At 33.5% G+C, this 15,787-nt stretch overlaps 5 non-coding genes across 5 annotated transcripts; all 5 read right to left on the bottom strand.

Annotated features, from left to right (window-relative positions):
- Positions 1–3,399: 3,399 nt before the first annotated feature.
- On the bottom strand, positions 3,400–3,508 carry TRNAL-CAA (transfer RNA leucine (anticodon CAA)). The gene is made up of 2 exons: positions 3,471–3,508; positions 3,400–3,445 (listed from the first exon to the last, which is right to left on the bottom strand). It is a non-coding gene; the product is annotated as a tRNA-Leu (tRNA).
- Positions 3,509–6,858: 3,350 nt separating this feature from the next.
- TRNAL-CAA (transfer RNA leucine (anticodon CAA)) lies at positions 6,859–6,967 on the bottom strand. Its single transcript has 2 exons — positions 6,930–6,967; positions 6,859–6,904 (listed from the first exon to the last, which is right to left on the bottom strand). It is a non-coding gene; the product is annotated as a tRNA-Leu (tRNA).
- A 2,197-nt stretch (positions 6,968–9,164) lies between these two features.
- TRNAL-CAA (transfer RNA leucine (anticodon CAA)) lies at positions 9,165–9,273 on the bottom strand. The gene is made up of 2 exons: positions 9,236–9,273; positions 9,165–9,210 (listed from the first exon to the last, which is right to left on the bottom strand). It is a non-coding gene; the product is annotated as a tRNA-Leu (tRNA).
- Positions 9,274–10,317: 1,044 nt separating this feature from the next.
- TRNAL-CAA (transfer RNA leucine (anticodon CAA)) lies at positions 10,318–10,426 on the bottom strand. Its single transcript has 2 exons — positions 10,389–10,426; positions 10,318–10,363 (listed from the first exon to the last, which is right to left on the bottom strand). It is a non-coding gene; the product is annotated as a tRNA-Leu (tRNA).
- A 2,197-nt stretch (positions 10,427–12,623) lies between these two features.
- TRNAL-CAA (transfer RNA leucine (anticodon CAA)) lies at positions 12,624–12,732 on the bottom strand. Its single transcript has 2 exons — positions 12,695–12,732; positions 12,624–12,669 (listed from the first exon to the last, which is right to left on the bottom strand). It is a non-coding gene; the product is annotated as a tRNA-Leu (tRNA).
- Positions 12,733–15,787: the final 3,055 nt, after the last annotated feature.

The following is a 15,787-nucleotide window of genomic DNA, read 5'->3' as shown; positions in this document are numbered from 1 at the left end:
AAGAGTAGAATCTTGAGTCTGGTGTCTTAGACCGCTCGGCCACCCTGACAAGCACATCAGTATGTCCAAACCTGCTTCCTGTTAGGGTTTATCATTTTACTATTTATATTTTTGATTGTGATTTTGACAAATAATTTGGCCTTTTTGAAAAAGGGGTCATTAAAACAAGATCTTAGATTAATGCATTTCCTCTAAAAGCTGTTTCTTAAATAACATTATTTACTAAAAATGGCTCAAGCTAAAGTGTTATCCTTCAAAATTACTGTTGCCACCCTTTACTAAGGTCTTCATCCTAGCAGAACAGATTAGTTTGTCTTAGAAGTAAATTGTATATCACGTTATATGTAAAGTCTAAGAGCCTTAAAATACTTTCGATGCCAATTATTCTTGTGTTTTATGTTTAGATAACTGAATACTAAAAGAATGTTGTGCAAACAATACTTATTCTTCAAAGGAAGAGATGTACAAGAACACGAGGACATGCACTTAAACTGGAGGGAGGTAGACTTAGAGGAAATTTGAAGAAAAATTACTTCACAGAAAGGGTAGTTGATAAATAGAAAAGCCTCCCATCCGATGTTGTTGAAGCTAAATGGTGAAACAATTTAAACACGCTTGGGATAGGCATAAGAATATCCTTAAGAGAAATATAAGGAGCAAATAGGATTGAAGTTGCCTAAAGTATACATGAAAAGGAGCAGACTACATTGGCCAAGTGGTTCTTATCTGCCATCAAATTCTGTTTCTATGTAATACATTATTTCAATAGCCAATTTCTATATGAACTGAACTTTAGAATTTTAAAACTAATCATAGTGTCTTTATCATTTAAGAATAATGTAATTAATTTAACTCTAATGTAATTTGATCTTGATTGGAATGCAGATGGGAAAATCGATCAATTCTTAGGTCTTTAAAAGTTTCTATGCCCTTTAATTCATTCAATCATTGTGCTTCATATTGCTGAGAAATAAATGGGATCAAGATATCAATGTCTGGTAGAGGAAAGATTGAAAGACTGTGGATGTCCTGAGCATGCTTCTCAATGTCGGTCATTTTGAGTGTAAAACATAACCAAAGAGCAAAAATATATTGTCAGAAGTGGGATTTGAACCTACGCCTCTTTACAGAGACCAGAATTCCCATTAACTGGAAGAGTAGAATCTTGAGTCTGGTGTCTTAGACCACTCGGCCATCCTGACAAGCACATCAGTATGTCCAAACCTGCTTCCTGTTAGGGTTTATCATTTTACTATTTATATTTTTGATTGTGATTTTGACAAATAATTTGGCCTTGTTGAAAAAGGGGTCATTAAATCAAGATCTTAGATTAATGCATTTCCTCTAAAAGCTGTTTCTTAAATAACATTATTTAGGAAAAATGGCTCAAGCTAAAGTATTATCCTTCAAAATTACTGTTGCCACCCTTTACTAAGGTCTTCATCCTAGCAGAACAGATTAGTTTGTCTTAGAAGTAAATTGTATATCACGTTATATGTAAAGTCTAAGAGCCTTAAAATACTTTCGATGCCAATTATTCTTGTGTTTTATGTTTAGATAACTGAATACTAAAAGAATGTTGTGCAAACAATACTTATTCTTCAAATGAAGAGATGTACAAGAACACGAGGACATGCACTTAAACTGGAGGGAGGTAGACTTAGAGGAAATTTGAAGAAAAATTACTTCACAGAAAGGGTAGTTGATAAATAGAAAAGCCTCCCATCCGATGTTGTTGAAGCTAAATGGTGAAACAATTTAAACACGCTTGGGATAGGCATAAGAATATCCTTAAGAGAAATGTAAGGAGCAAATAGGATTGAAGTTGCCTAAAGGATACATGAAAAGGAGCAGACTACATTGGCCAAGTGGTTCTTATCTGCCATCAAATTCTGTTTCTATGTAATACATTATTTCAATAGCCAATTTCTATATGAACTGAACTTTAAAATTTTAAAACTAATCATAGTGTCTTTATCATTTAAGAATAATGTAATTAATTTAACTCTAATGTAATTTGATCTTGATTGGAATGCAGATGGGAAAATCGATCAATTCTTAGGTCTTTAAAAGTTTCTATGCCCTTTAATTCATTCAATCATTGTGCTTCATATTGCTGAGAAATAAATGGGATCAAGATATCAATGTCTGGGAGATGAAAGATTGAAAGACTGTGGATGTCCTGAGCATGCTTCTCAATGTCGGTCATTTTGAGTATAAAACATAACCAAAGAGTAAGAAAATATTATCAGAAGTGGGATTTGAACCTACGCCTCTTTACAGAGACAAGAATTCCCATTAACTGGAAGAGTAGAATCTTTAGTCTGGCGTCTTAGACCACTCGGCCATCCTGACAAGCACACCAGTATATCCGAACCTGCTTCCTGTTAGGGTTTATCATTTTACTATTTATATTTTTGATTGTGATTTTGACAAATAATTTGGACTTGTTGAAAAAGGGGTCATTAAATCAAGATCTTAGATTTATGCATTTCCTCTAAAAGCTGTTTCTTAAATAACATTATTTAGGAAAAATGGCTCAAGCTAAAGTTTTATCCTTCAAAATTACTGTTGCCACCCTTTACTAAGGTCTTCATCCTAGCAGAACAGATTAGTTTGTCTTAGAAGAAAATTGTATATCATGTTATATGTAAAGTCTAAGAGCCTTAAAATACTTTCGATGCCAATTATTCTTGTGTTTTATGTTTAGATTACTGAATACTAAAAGAATGTTGTGCAAACAATATTTATTCTTCAAAGGAAGAGATGTACAAGAACATGAGGACATGCACTGAAACTGAAGGGAGGTAGACTTAGAGGAAATTTGAAGAAAAATTACTTCACAGAAAGGGTAATTGATAAAGAGAAAAGCCTCCCATCCGATGTTGTTGAAGCTAAATGGTGAAACAATTTAAACACGCTTGGGATAGGCATAAGAATATCCTTAAGAGAAATGTAAGGAGCAAATAGGATTGAAGTTGCCTAAAGGATACATGAAACGGAGCAGACTACGTGGGCCAAGTGGTTCTTATCTGCCATCAAATTCTGTTTCTATGTAAAACATTATTTCAACAGTCAATTTCTACATGAACTGAACTTTAGAATTTTAAAACTAATCATAGTGTCTTTATCATTTAAGAATAATTTAATTAATTTAACTCTAATGTAATTTGATCTTGATTGGTATGTAGATGGGAAAATCGATCAATTCTTAGGTCTTTAACAGTTTCTATGCCCTTTTATTCATTCAATCATTGTGCTTCATATTGCTTAGAAATAAAAGGGATCAAGATATCAATGTCTGGGAGAGGAAAGATTGAAAGACTGTGGATGTCCTGAGCATACTTCTCAATGTCGGTCATTTTGAGTGTAAAACATAACCAAAGAGCAAGAAAATATTGTCAGAAGTGGGATTTGAACCCACGCCTCTTTACAGAGACCAGAATTCCCATTAACTGGAAGAGTAGAATCTTGAGTCTGGCGCCTTAGACCGCTCGGCCATCCTGACATGCACATCAGTATGTCCAAACCTGCTTCCTGTTAGGGTTTATCATTTTACTATTTATATTTTTGATTGTGATTTTGACAAATAATTTGGCCTTGTTGAAAATGGGGTCATTAAATCAAGATCTTAGATTAATGCATTTCCTCTAAAAGCTGTTTCTTAAATAACATTATTTAGGAAAAATGGCTCAAGCTAAAGTGTTATCCTTCAAAATTACTGTTGCCACCCTTTACTAAGGTCTTCATCCTAGCAGAACAGATTAGTTTGTCTTAGAAGTGAATTGTATATCACGTTATATGTAAAGTCTAAGAGCCTTAAAATACTTTCAATGCCAATTATTCTTGTGTTTTATGTTTAGATTACTGAATACTAAAAGAATGTTGTGCAAACAATACTTATTCTTCAAAGGAAGAGATGTACAAGAACACGAGGACATGCACTGAAACTGGAGGGAGGTAGACTTAAAGGAAATTTGATGAAAAATTACTTCACAGAAAGGGTAGTTGATAAATAGAAAAGCCTCCCATCCGATGTTGTTGAAGCTAAACGGTGAAACAATTTAAACACGCTTCGGATAGGCATAAGAATATCCTTAAGAGAAATGTAAGGAGCAAATAGGGTTGAAGTTGCCTAAAGGATACATGAAAAGGAGCAGACTACATGGGCCAAGTGGTTCTTATCTGGCATCAAATTCTGTTTCTATGTAATACATTATTTCAATAGCCAATTTCTACATGAACTGAACTTTAGAATTTTAAAACTAATCATAGTGTCTTTATCATTTAAGAATAATTTAATTAATTTAACTCTAATGTAATTTGATCTTGATTGGAATGTAGATGGGAAAATCGATCAATTCTTAGGTCTTTAAAAGTTTCTATGCCCTTTAATTCATTCAATCATTGTGCTTCATATTGCTTAGAAATAAATGGGATCAAGATATCAATGTCTGGTAGAGGAAAGATTGAAAGACTGTGGATGTCCTGAGCATACTTCTCAATGTCAGTCATTTTGAGTGTAAAACATAACCAAAGAGCAAAAATATATTGTCAGAAGTGGGATTTGAACCTACGCCTCTTTACAGAGACTAGAATTCCCATTAACTGGAAGAGTAGAATCTTGAGTCTGGTGTCTTAGACCGCTCGGCCATCCTGACAAGCACATCAGTATGTCCAAACCTGCTTCCTGTTAGGGTTTATCATTTTACTATTTATATTTTTGATTGTGATTTTGACAAATAATTTGGCCTTTTTGAAAAAGGGGTCATTAATACAAGATCTTAGATTAATGCATTTCCTCTAAAAGCTGTTTCTTAACTAACATTATTTACTAAAAATGGCTCAAGCTAAAGTGTTATCCTTCAAAATTACTGTTGCCACCCTTTACTAAGGTCTTCATCCTAGCAGAACAGATTAGTTTGTCTTAGAAGTAAATTGTATATCACGTTATATGTAAAGTCTAAGAGCCTTAAAATACTTTCGATGCCAATTATTCTTGTGTTTTATGTTTAGATAACTGAATACTAAAAGAATGTTGTGCAAACAATACTTATTCTTCAAAGGAAGAGATGTACAAGAACACGAGGACATGCACTTAAACTGGAGGGAGGTAGACTTAGAGGAAATTTGAAGAAAAATTACTTCACAGAAAGGGTAGTTGATAAATAGAAAAGCCTCCCATCCGATGTTGTTGAAGCTAAATGGTGAAACAATTTAAACACGCTTGGGATAGGCATAAGAATATCCTTAAGAGAAATATAAGGAGCAAATAGGATTGAAGTTGCCTAAAGTATACATGAAAAGGAGCAGACTACATTGGCCAAGTGGTTCTTATCTGCCATCAAATTCTGTTTCTATGTAATACATTATTTCAATAGCCAATTTCTATATGAACTGAACTTTAGAATTTTAAAACTAATCATAGTGTCTTTATCATTTAAGAATAATGTAATTAATTTAACTCTAATGTAATTTGATCTTGATTGGAATGCAGATGGGAAAATCGATCAATTCTTAGGTCTTTAAAAGTTTCTATGCCCTTTAATTCATTCAATCATTGTGCTTCATATTGCTGAGAAATAAATGGGATCAAGATATCAATGTCTGGGAGATGAAAGATTGAAAGACTGTGGATGTCCTGAGCATGCTTCTCAATGTCGGTCATTTTGAGTGTAAAACATAACCAAAGAGTAAGAAAATATTATCAGAAGTGGGATTTGAACCTACGCCTCTTTACAGAGACAAGAATTCCCATTAACTGGAAGAGTAGAATCTTTAGTCTGGCGTCTTAGACCACTCGGCCATCCTGACAAGCACACCAGTATATCCGAACCTGCTTCCTGTTAGGGTTTATCATTTTACTATTTATATTTTTGATTGTGATTTTGACAAATAATTTGGACTTGTTGAAAAAGGGGTCATTAAATCAAGATCTTAGATTTATGCATTTCCTCTAAAAGCTGTTTCTTCAATAACATTATTTAGGAAAAATGGCTCAAGCTAAAGTTTTATCCTTCAAAATTACTGTTGCCACCCTTTACTAAGGTCTTCATCCTAGCAGAACAGATTAGTTTGTCTTAGAAGAAAATTGTATATCATGTTATATGTAAAGTCTAAGAGCCTTAAAATACTTTCGATGCCAATTATTCTTGTGTTTTATGTTTAGATTACTGAATACTAAAAGAATGTTGTGCAAACAATATTTATTCTTCAAAGGAAGAGATGTACAAGAACATGAGGACATGCACTGAAACTGAAGGGAGGTAGACTTAGAGGAAATTTGAAGAAAAATTACTTCACAGAAAGGGTAATTGATAAAGAGAAAAGCCTCCCATCCGATGTTGTTGAAGCTAAATGGTGAAACAATTTAAACACGCTTGGGATAGGCATAAGAATATCCTTAAGAGAAATGTAAGGAGCAAATAGGATTGAAGTTGCCTAAAGGATACATGAAACGGAGCAGACTACGTGGGCCAAGTGGTTCTTATCTGCCATCAAATTCTGTTTCTATGTAAAACATTATTTCAACAGTCAATTTCTACATGAACTGAACTTTAGAATTTTAAAACTAATCATAGTGTCTTTATCATTTAAGAATAATTTAATTAATTTAACTCTAATGTAATTTGATCTTGATTGGAATGTAGATGGGAAAATCGATCAATTCTTAGGTCTTTAACAGTTTCTATGCCCTTTAATTCATTCAATCATTGTGCTTCATATTGCTTAGAAATAAAAGGGATCAAGATATCAATGTCTGGGAGAGGAAAAATTGAAAGACTGTGGATGTCCTGAGCATACTTCTCAATGTCGGTCATTTTGAGTGTAAAACATAACCAAAGAGCAAGAAAATATTGTCAGAAGTGGGATTTGAACCCACGCCTCTTTACAGAGACCAGAATTCCCATTAACTGGAAGAGTAGAATCTTGAGTCTGGCGCCTTAGACCGCTCGGCCATCCTGACATGCACATCAGTATGTCCAAACCTGCTTCCTGTTAGGGTTTATCATTTTACTATTTATATTTTTGATTGTGATTTTGACAAATAATTTGGCCTTGTTGAAAATGGGGTCATTAAATCAAGATCTTAGATTAATGCATTTCCTCTAAAAGCTGTTTCTTAAATAACATTATTTAGGAAAAATGGCTCAAGCTAAAGTGTTATCCTTCAAAATTACTGTTGCCACCCTTTACTAAGGTCTTCATCCTAGCAGAACAGATTAGTTTGTCTTAGAAGTGAATTGTATATCACGTTATATGTAAAGTCTAAGAGCCTTAAAATACTTTCAATGCCAATTATTCTTGTGTTTTATGTTTAGATTACTGAATACTAAAAGAATGTTGTGCAAACAATACTTATTCTTCAAAGGAAGAGATGTACAAGAACACAAGGACATGCACTGAAACTGGAGGGAGGTAGACTTAGAGGAAATTTGATGAAAAATTACTTCACAGAAAGGGTAGTTGATAAATAGAAAAGCCTCCCATCCGATGTTGTTGAAGCTAAACGGTGAAACAATTTAAACACGCTTCGTATAGGCATAAGAATTTCCTTAAGAGAAATGTAAGGAGCAAATAGGGTTGAAGTTGCCTAAAGGATACATGAAAAGGAGCAGACTACATGGGCCAAGTGGTTCTTATCTGCCATCAAATTCTGTTTCTATGTAATACATTATTTCAATAGCCAATTTCTACATGAACTGAACTTTAGAATTTTAAAACTAATCATAGTGTCTTTATCATTTAAGAATAATTTAATTAATTTAACTCTAATGTAATTTGATCTTGATTGGAATGTAGATGGGAAAATCGATCAATTCTTAGGTCTTTAAAAGTTTCTATGCCCTTTAATTCATTCAATCATTGTGCTTCATATTGCTTAGAAATAAATGGGATCAAGATATCAATGTCTGGTAGAGGAAAGATTGAAAGACTGTGGATGTCCTGAGCATACTTCTCAATGTCAGTCATTTTGAGTGTAAAACATAACCAAAGAGCAAAAATATATTGTCAGAAGTGGGATTTGAACCTACGCCTCTTTACAGAGACTAGAATTCCCATTAACTGGAAGAGTAGAATCTTGAGTCTGGTGTCTTAGACCGCTCGGCCATCCTGACAAGCACATCAGTATGTCCAAACCTGCTTCCTGTTAGGGTTTATCATTTTACTATTTATATTTTTGATTGTGATTTTGACAAATAATTTGGCCTTGTTGAAAAAGGGGTCATTAAAACAAGATCTTAGATTAATGCATTTCCTCTAAAAGCTGTTTCTTAAATAACATTATTTAGGAAAAATGGCTCAAGCTAAAGTGTTATCCTTCAAAATTACTGTTGCCACCCTCTACTAAGGTCTTCATCCTAGCAGAACAGATTAGTTTGTCTTAGAAGAAAATTGTATATCACGTTATATGTAAAGTCTAAGAGCCTTAAAATACTTTCGATGCCAATTATTCTTGTGTTTTATGTTTAGATAACTGAATACTAAAAGAATGTTGTGCAAACAATACTTATTCTTCAAAGGAAGAGATGTACAAGAACACGAGGACATGCACTTAAACTGGAGGGAGGTAGACTTAGAGGAAATTTGAAGAAAAATTACTTCACAGAAAGGGTAGTTGATAAATAGAAAAGCCTCCCATCCGATGTTGTTGAAGCTAAATGGTGAAACAATTTAAACACGCTTGGGATAGGCATAAGAATATCCTTAAGAGAAATATAAGGAGCAAATAGGATTGAAGTTGCCTAAAGTATACATGAAAAGGAGCAGACTACATTGGCCAAGTGGTTCTTATCTGCCATCAAATTCTGTTTCTATGTAATACATTATTTCAATAGCCAATTTCTATATGAACTGAACTTTAGAATTTTAAAACTAATCATAGTGTCTTTATCATTTAAGAATAATGTAATTAATTTAACTCTAATGTAATTTGATCTTGATTGGAATGCAGATGGGAAAATCGATCAATTCTTAGGTCTTTAAAAGTTTCTATGCCCTTTAATTCATTCAATCATTGTGCTTCATATTGCTGAGAAATAAATGGGATCAAGATATCAATGTCTGGTAGAGGAAAGATTGAAAGACTGTGGATGTCCTGAGCATGCTTCTCAATGTCGGTCATTTTGAGTGTAAAACATAACCAAAGAGTAAGAAAATATTATCAGAAGTGGGATTTGAACCCACGCCTCTTTACAGAGACAAGAATTCGCATTAACTGGAAGAATAGAATCTTGAGTCTGGCACCTTAGACCACTCGGCCATCCTGACAAGCACAACAGTATATCCGAACCTGCTTCCTGTTAGGGTTTATCATTTTACTATTTATATTTTTGATTGTGATTTTGACAAATAATTTGGACTTGTTGAAAAAGGGGTCATTAAATCAAGATCTTAGATTTATGCATTTCCTCTAAAAGCTGTTTCTTAAATAACATTATTTAGGAAAAATGGCTCAAGCTAAAGTGTTATCCTTCAAAATTACTGTTGCCACCCTTTACTAAGGTCTTCATCCTAGCAGAACAGATTAGTTTGTCTTAGAAGAAAATTGTATATCATGTTATATGTAAAGTCTAAGAGCCTTAAAATACTTTCGATGCCAATTATTCTTGTGTTTTATGTTTAGATTACTGAATACTAAAAGAATGTTGTGCAAACAATATTTATTCTTCAAAGGAAGAGATGTACAAGAACACGAGGACATGCACTGAAACTGGAGGGAGGTAGACTTAGAGGAAATTTGAAGAAAAATTACTTCACAGAAAGGGTAGTTGATAAATAGAAAAGCCTCCCATCCGATGTTGTTGAAGCTAAATGGTGAAACAATTTAAACACGCTTGGGATAGGCATAAGAATATCCTTAAGAGAAATGTAAGGAGCAAATAGGATTGAAGTTGCCTAAAGGATACATGAAAAGGAGCAGACTACGTGGGCCAAGTGGTTCTTATCTGCCATCAAATTCTGTTTCTATGTAAAACATTATTTCAACAGTAAATTTCTACATGAACTGAACTTTAGAATTTTAAAACTAATCATAGTGTCTTTATCATTTAAGAATAATTTAATTAATTTAAGTCTAATGTAATTTGATCTTGATTGGAATGTAGATGTGAAAATCGATCAATTCTTAGGTCTTTAACAGTTTCTATGCCCTTTAATTCATTCAATCATTGTGCTTCATATTGCTTAGAAATAAATGGGATCAAGATATCAATGTCTGGGAGAGGAAAGATTGAAAGACTGTGGATGTCCTGAGCATACTTCTCAATGTCGGTCATTTTGAGTGTAAAACATAACCAAAGAGCAAGAAAATATTGTCAGAAGTGGGATTTGAACCCACGCCTCTTTACAGAGACCAGAATTCCCATTAACTGGAAGAGTAGAAACTTGAGTCTGGCGCCTTAGACCACTCGGCCATCCTGACATGCACATCAGTATGTCCAAACCTGCTTCCTGTTAGGGTTTATCATTTTACTATTTATATTTTTGATTGTGATTTTGACAAATAATTTGGCCTTGTTGAAAATGGGGTCATTAAATCAAGATCTTAGATTAATGCATTTCCTCTAAAAGCTGTTTCTTAAATAACATTATTTAGGAAAAATGGCTCAAGCTAAAGTGTTATCCTTCAAAATTACTGTTGCCACCCTTTACTAAGGTCTTCATCCTAGCAGAACAGATTAGTTTGTCTTAGAAGTAAATTGTATATCACGTTATATGTAAAGTCTAAGAGCCTTAAAATACTTTCAATGCCAATTATTCTTGTGTTTTATGTTTAGATTACTGAATACTAAAAGAATGTTGTGCAAACAATACTTATTCTTCAAAGGAAGAGATGTACAAGAACACGAGGACATGCACTGAAACTGGAGGGAGGTAGACTTAGAGGAAATTTGATGAAAAATTACTTCACAGAAAGGGTAGTTGATAAATAGAAAAGCCTCCCATCCGATGTTGTTGAAGCTAAACATTGAAACAATTTAAACACGCTTCGGATAGGCATAAGAATATCCTTAAGAGAAATGTAAGGAGCAAATAGGGTTGAAGTTGCCTAAAGGATACATGAAAAGGAGCAGACTACATGGGCCAAGTGGTTCTTATCTGCCATCAAATTCTGTTTCTATGTAATACATTATTTCAATAGTCAATTTCTACATGAACTGAACTTTAGAATTTTAAAACTAATCATAGTGTCTTTATCATTTAAGAATAATTTAATTAATTTAACTCTAATGTAATTTGATCTTGATTGGAATGTAGATGGGAAAATCGATCAATTCTTAGGTCTTTAAAAGTTTCTATGCCCTTTAATTCATTCAATCATTGTGCTTCATATTGCTTAGAAATAAATGGGATCAAGATATCAATGTCTGGGAGAGGAAAGATTGAAAGACTGTGGATGTCCTGAGCATACTTCTCAATGTCAGTAATTTTGAGAGTAAAACATAACCAAAGAGCAAAAATATATTGTCAGAAGTGGGATTTGAACCTACGCCTCTTTACAGAGACCAGAATTCCCATTAACTGGAAGAGTAGAATCTTGAGTCTGATGTCTTAGACCGCTCGGCCATCCTGACAAGCACATCAGTATGTCCAAACCTGCTTCCTGTTAGGGTTTATCATTTTACCATTTATATTTTTGATTGTGATTTTGACAAATAATTTGGCCTTGTTGACAAAGGGGTCATTAAATCAAGATCTTAGATTAATGCATTTCCTCTAAAAGCTGTTTCTTAAATAACATTATTTAGGAAAAATGGCTCAAGCTAAAGTGTTATCCTTCAAAATTACTGTTGCCACCCTTTACTAAGGTCTTCATCCTAGCAGAACAGATTAGTTTGTCTTAGAAGTAAATTGTATATCACGTTATATGTAAAGTCTAAGAGCCTTAAAATACTTTCGATGCCAATTATTCTTGTGTTTTATGTTTAGATAACTGAATACTAAAAGAATGTTGTGCAAACAATACTTATTCTTCAAAGGAAGAGATGTACAAGAACACGAGGACATGCACTTAAACTGGAGGGAGGTAGACTTAGAGGAAATTTGAAGAAAAATTACTTCACAGAAAGGGTAGTTGATAAATAGAAAAGCCTCCCATCCGATGTTGTTGAAGCTAAATGGTGAAACAATTTAAACACGCTTGGGATAGGCATAAGAATATCCTTAAGAGAAATGTAAGGAGCAAATAGGATTGAAGTTGCCTAAAGTATACATGAAAAGGAGCAGACTACATTGGCCAAGTGGTTCTTATCTGCCATCAAATTCTGTTTCTATGTAATACATTATTTCAATAGCCAATTTCTATATGAACTGAACTTTAGAATTTTAAAACTAATCATAGTGTCTTTATCATTTAAGAATAATGTAATTAATTTAACTCTAATGTAATTTGATCTTGATTGGAATGCAGATGGGAAAATCGATCAATTCTTATGTCTTTAAAAGTTTCTATGCCCTTTAATTCATTCAATCATTGTGCTTCATATTGCTGAGAAATAAATGGGATCAAGATATCAATGTCTGGTAGAGGAAAGATTGAAAGACTGTGGATGTCCTGAGCATGCTTCTCAATTTCGGTCATTTTGAGTGTAAAACATAACCAAAGAGTAAGAAAATATTATCAGAAGTGGGATTTGAACCCACGCCTCTTTACAGAGACAAGAATTCCCATTAACTGGAAGAGTAGAATCTTGAGTCTGGCGCCTTAGACCACTCGGCCATCCTGACAAGCACATCAGTATATCCGAACCTGTTTCCTGTTAGGGTTTATCATTTTACTATTTATATTTTTGATTGTGATTTTGACAAGTAATTTGGACTTGTTGAAAAAGGGGTCATTAAATCAAGATCTTAGATTTATGCATTTCCTCTAAAAGCTGTTTCTTAAATAACATTATTTAGGAAAAATGGCTCAAGCTAAAGTTTTATCCTTCAAAATTACTGTTGCCACCCTTTACTAAGGTCTTCATCCTAGCAGAACAGATTAGTTTGTCTTAGAAGAAAATTGTATATCATGTTATATGTAAAGTCTAAGAGCCTTAAAATACTTTCGATGCCAATTATTCTTGTGTTTTATGTTTAGATTACTGAATACTAAAAGAATGTTGTGCAAACAATATTTATTCTTCAAAGGAAGAGATGTACAAGAACACGAGGACATGCACTGAAACTGGAGGGAGGTAGACTTAGAGGAAATTTGAAGAAAAATTACTTCACAGAAAGGGTAGTTGATAAATAGAAAAGCCTCCCATCCGATGTTGTTGAAGCTAAACGGTGAAACAATTTAAACACGCTTGGGATAGGCATAAGAATATCCTTAAGAGAAATGTAAGGAGCAAATAGGATTGAAGTTGCCTAAAGGATACATGAAAAGGAGCAGACTATGTGGGCCAAGTGGTTCTTATCTGCCATCAAATTCTGTTTCTATGTAAAACATTATTTCAACAGTCAATTTCTACATGAACTGAACTTTAGAATTTTAAAACTAATCATAGTGTCTTTATCATTTAAGAATAATTTAATTAATTTAACTCTAATGTAATTTGATCTTGATTGGAATGTAGATGGGAAAATCGATCAATTCTTAGGTCTTTAAAAGTTTCTATGCCCTTTAATACATTCAATCATTGTGCTTCATATTGCTTAGAAATAAATGGGATCAAGATATCAATGTCTGGGAGAGGAAAGATTGAAAGACTGTGGATGTCCTGAGCATACTTCTCAATGTCAGTAATTTTGAGTGTAAAACATAACCAAAGAGCAAAAATATATTGTCAGAAGTGGGATTTGAACCTACGCCTCTTTACAGAGACCAGAATTCCCATTAACTGGAAGAGTAGAATCTTGAGTCTAGTGTCTTAGACCGCTCGGCCATCCTGACAAGCACATCAGTATGTCCAAACCTGCTTCCTGTTAGGGTTTATCATTTTACTATTTATATTTTTGATTGTGATTTTGACAAATAATTTGGACTTGTTGAAAAAGGGGTCATTAAATCAAGATCTTAGATTAATGCATTTCCTCTAAAAGCTGTTTCTTAAATAACATTATTTAGGAAAAATGGCTCAAGCTAAAGTATTATCCTTCAAAATTACTGTTGCCACCCTTTACTAAGGTCTTCATCCTAGCAGAACAGATTAGTTTGTCTTAGAAGTAAATTGTATATCACGTTATATGTAAAGTCTAAGAGCCTTAAAATACTTTCGATGCCAATTATTCTTGTGTTTTATGTTTAGATAACTGAATACTAAAAGAATGTTATGCAAACAATACTTATTCTTCAAAGGAAGAGATGTACAAGAACACGAGGACATGCACTTAAACTGGAGGGAGGTAGACTTAGAGGAAATTTGAAGAAAAATTACTTCACAGAAAGGGTAGTTGATAAATAGAAAAGCCTCCCATCCGATGTTGTTGAAGCTAAATGGTGAAACAATTTAAACACGCTTGGGATAGGCATAAGAATATCCTTAAGAGAAATGTAAGGAGCAAATAGGATTGAAGTTGCCTAAAGGATACATGAAAAGGAGCAGACTACATTGGCCAAGTGGTTCTTATCTGCCATCAAATTCTGTTTCTATGTAATACATTATTTCAATAGCCAATTTCTATATGAACTGAACTTTAGAATTTTAAAACTAATCATAGTGTCTTTATCATTTAAGAATAATGTAATTAATTTAACTCTAATGTAATTTGATCTTGATTGGAATGCAGATGGGAAAATCGATCAATTCTTAGGTCTTTAAAAGTTTCTATGCCCTTTAATTCATTCAATCATTGTGCTTCATATTGCTGAGAAATAAATGGGATCAAGATATCAATGTCTGGGAGAGGAAAGATTGAAAGACTGTGGATGTCCTGAGCATACTTCTCAATGTCAGTCATTTTGAGTGTAAAACATAACCAAAGAGCAAAAATATATTGTCAGAAGTGGGATTTGAAGCTACGCCTCTTTACAGAGACCAGAATTCCCATTAACTGGAAGAGTAGAATCTTGAGTCTGGTGTCTTAGACCGCTCGGCCATCCTGACAAGCACATCAGTATGTCCAAACCTGCTTCCTGTTAGGGTTTATCATTTTACTATTTATATTTTTGATTGTGATTTTGACAAATAATTTGGCCTTGTTGAAAAAGGGGTCATTAAATCAAGATCTTAGATTAATGCATTTCCTCTAGAAGCTGTTTCTTAAATAACATTATTTAGGAAAAATGGCTCAAGCTAAAGTGTTATCCTTCAAAATTACTGTTGCCACCCTTTACTAAGGTCTTCATCCTAGCAGAACAGATTAGTTTGTCTTAGAAGTAAATTGTATATCACGTTATATGTAAAGTCTAAGAGCCTTAAAATACTTTCGATGCCAATTATTCTTGTGTTTTATGTTTAGATTACTGAATACTAAAAGAATGTTGTGCAAACAATACTTATTCTTCAAAGGAAGAGATGTACAAGAACACGAGGATATGCACTGAAACTGGAGGGAGGTAGACTTAGAGGAAATTTGAAGAAAAATTACTTCACAGAAAGGGTAGTTGATAAATAGAAAAGCCTCCCATCCGATGTTGTTGAAGCTAAACGGTGAAACAATTTAAACACGCTTGGGATAGGCATAAGAATATCCTTAAGAGAAATGTAAGGAGCAAATAGGATTGAAGTTGCCTAAAGGATACATGAAAAGGAGCAGACTATGTGGGCCAAGTGGTTCTTATCTGCCATCAAATTCTGTTTCTATGTAAAACATTATTTCAACAGTCAATTTCTACATGAACTGAACTTTAGAA

The sequence above is a fragment of the Taudactylus pleione genome, unplaced genomic scaffold (genome assembly GCF_031769625.1).
Source record: "Taudactylus pleione unplaced genomic scaffold, aTauple2 ptg000612l, whole genome shotgun sequence".
Classification (NCBI taxonomy): domain Eukaryota; kingdom Metazoa; phylum Chordata; class Amphibia; order Anura; family Myobatrachidae; genus Taudactylus; species Taudactylus pleione.
This window is presented reverse-complemented; position numbering and strand designations above follow the sequence as displayed.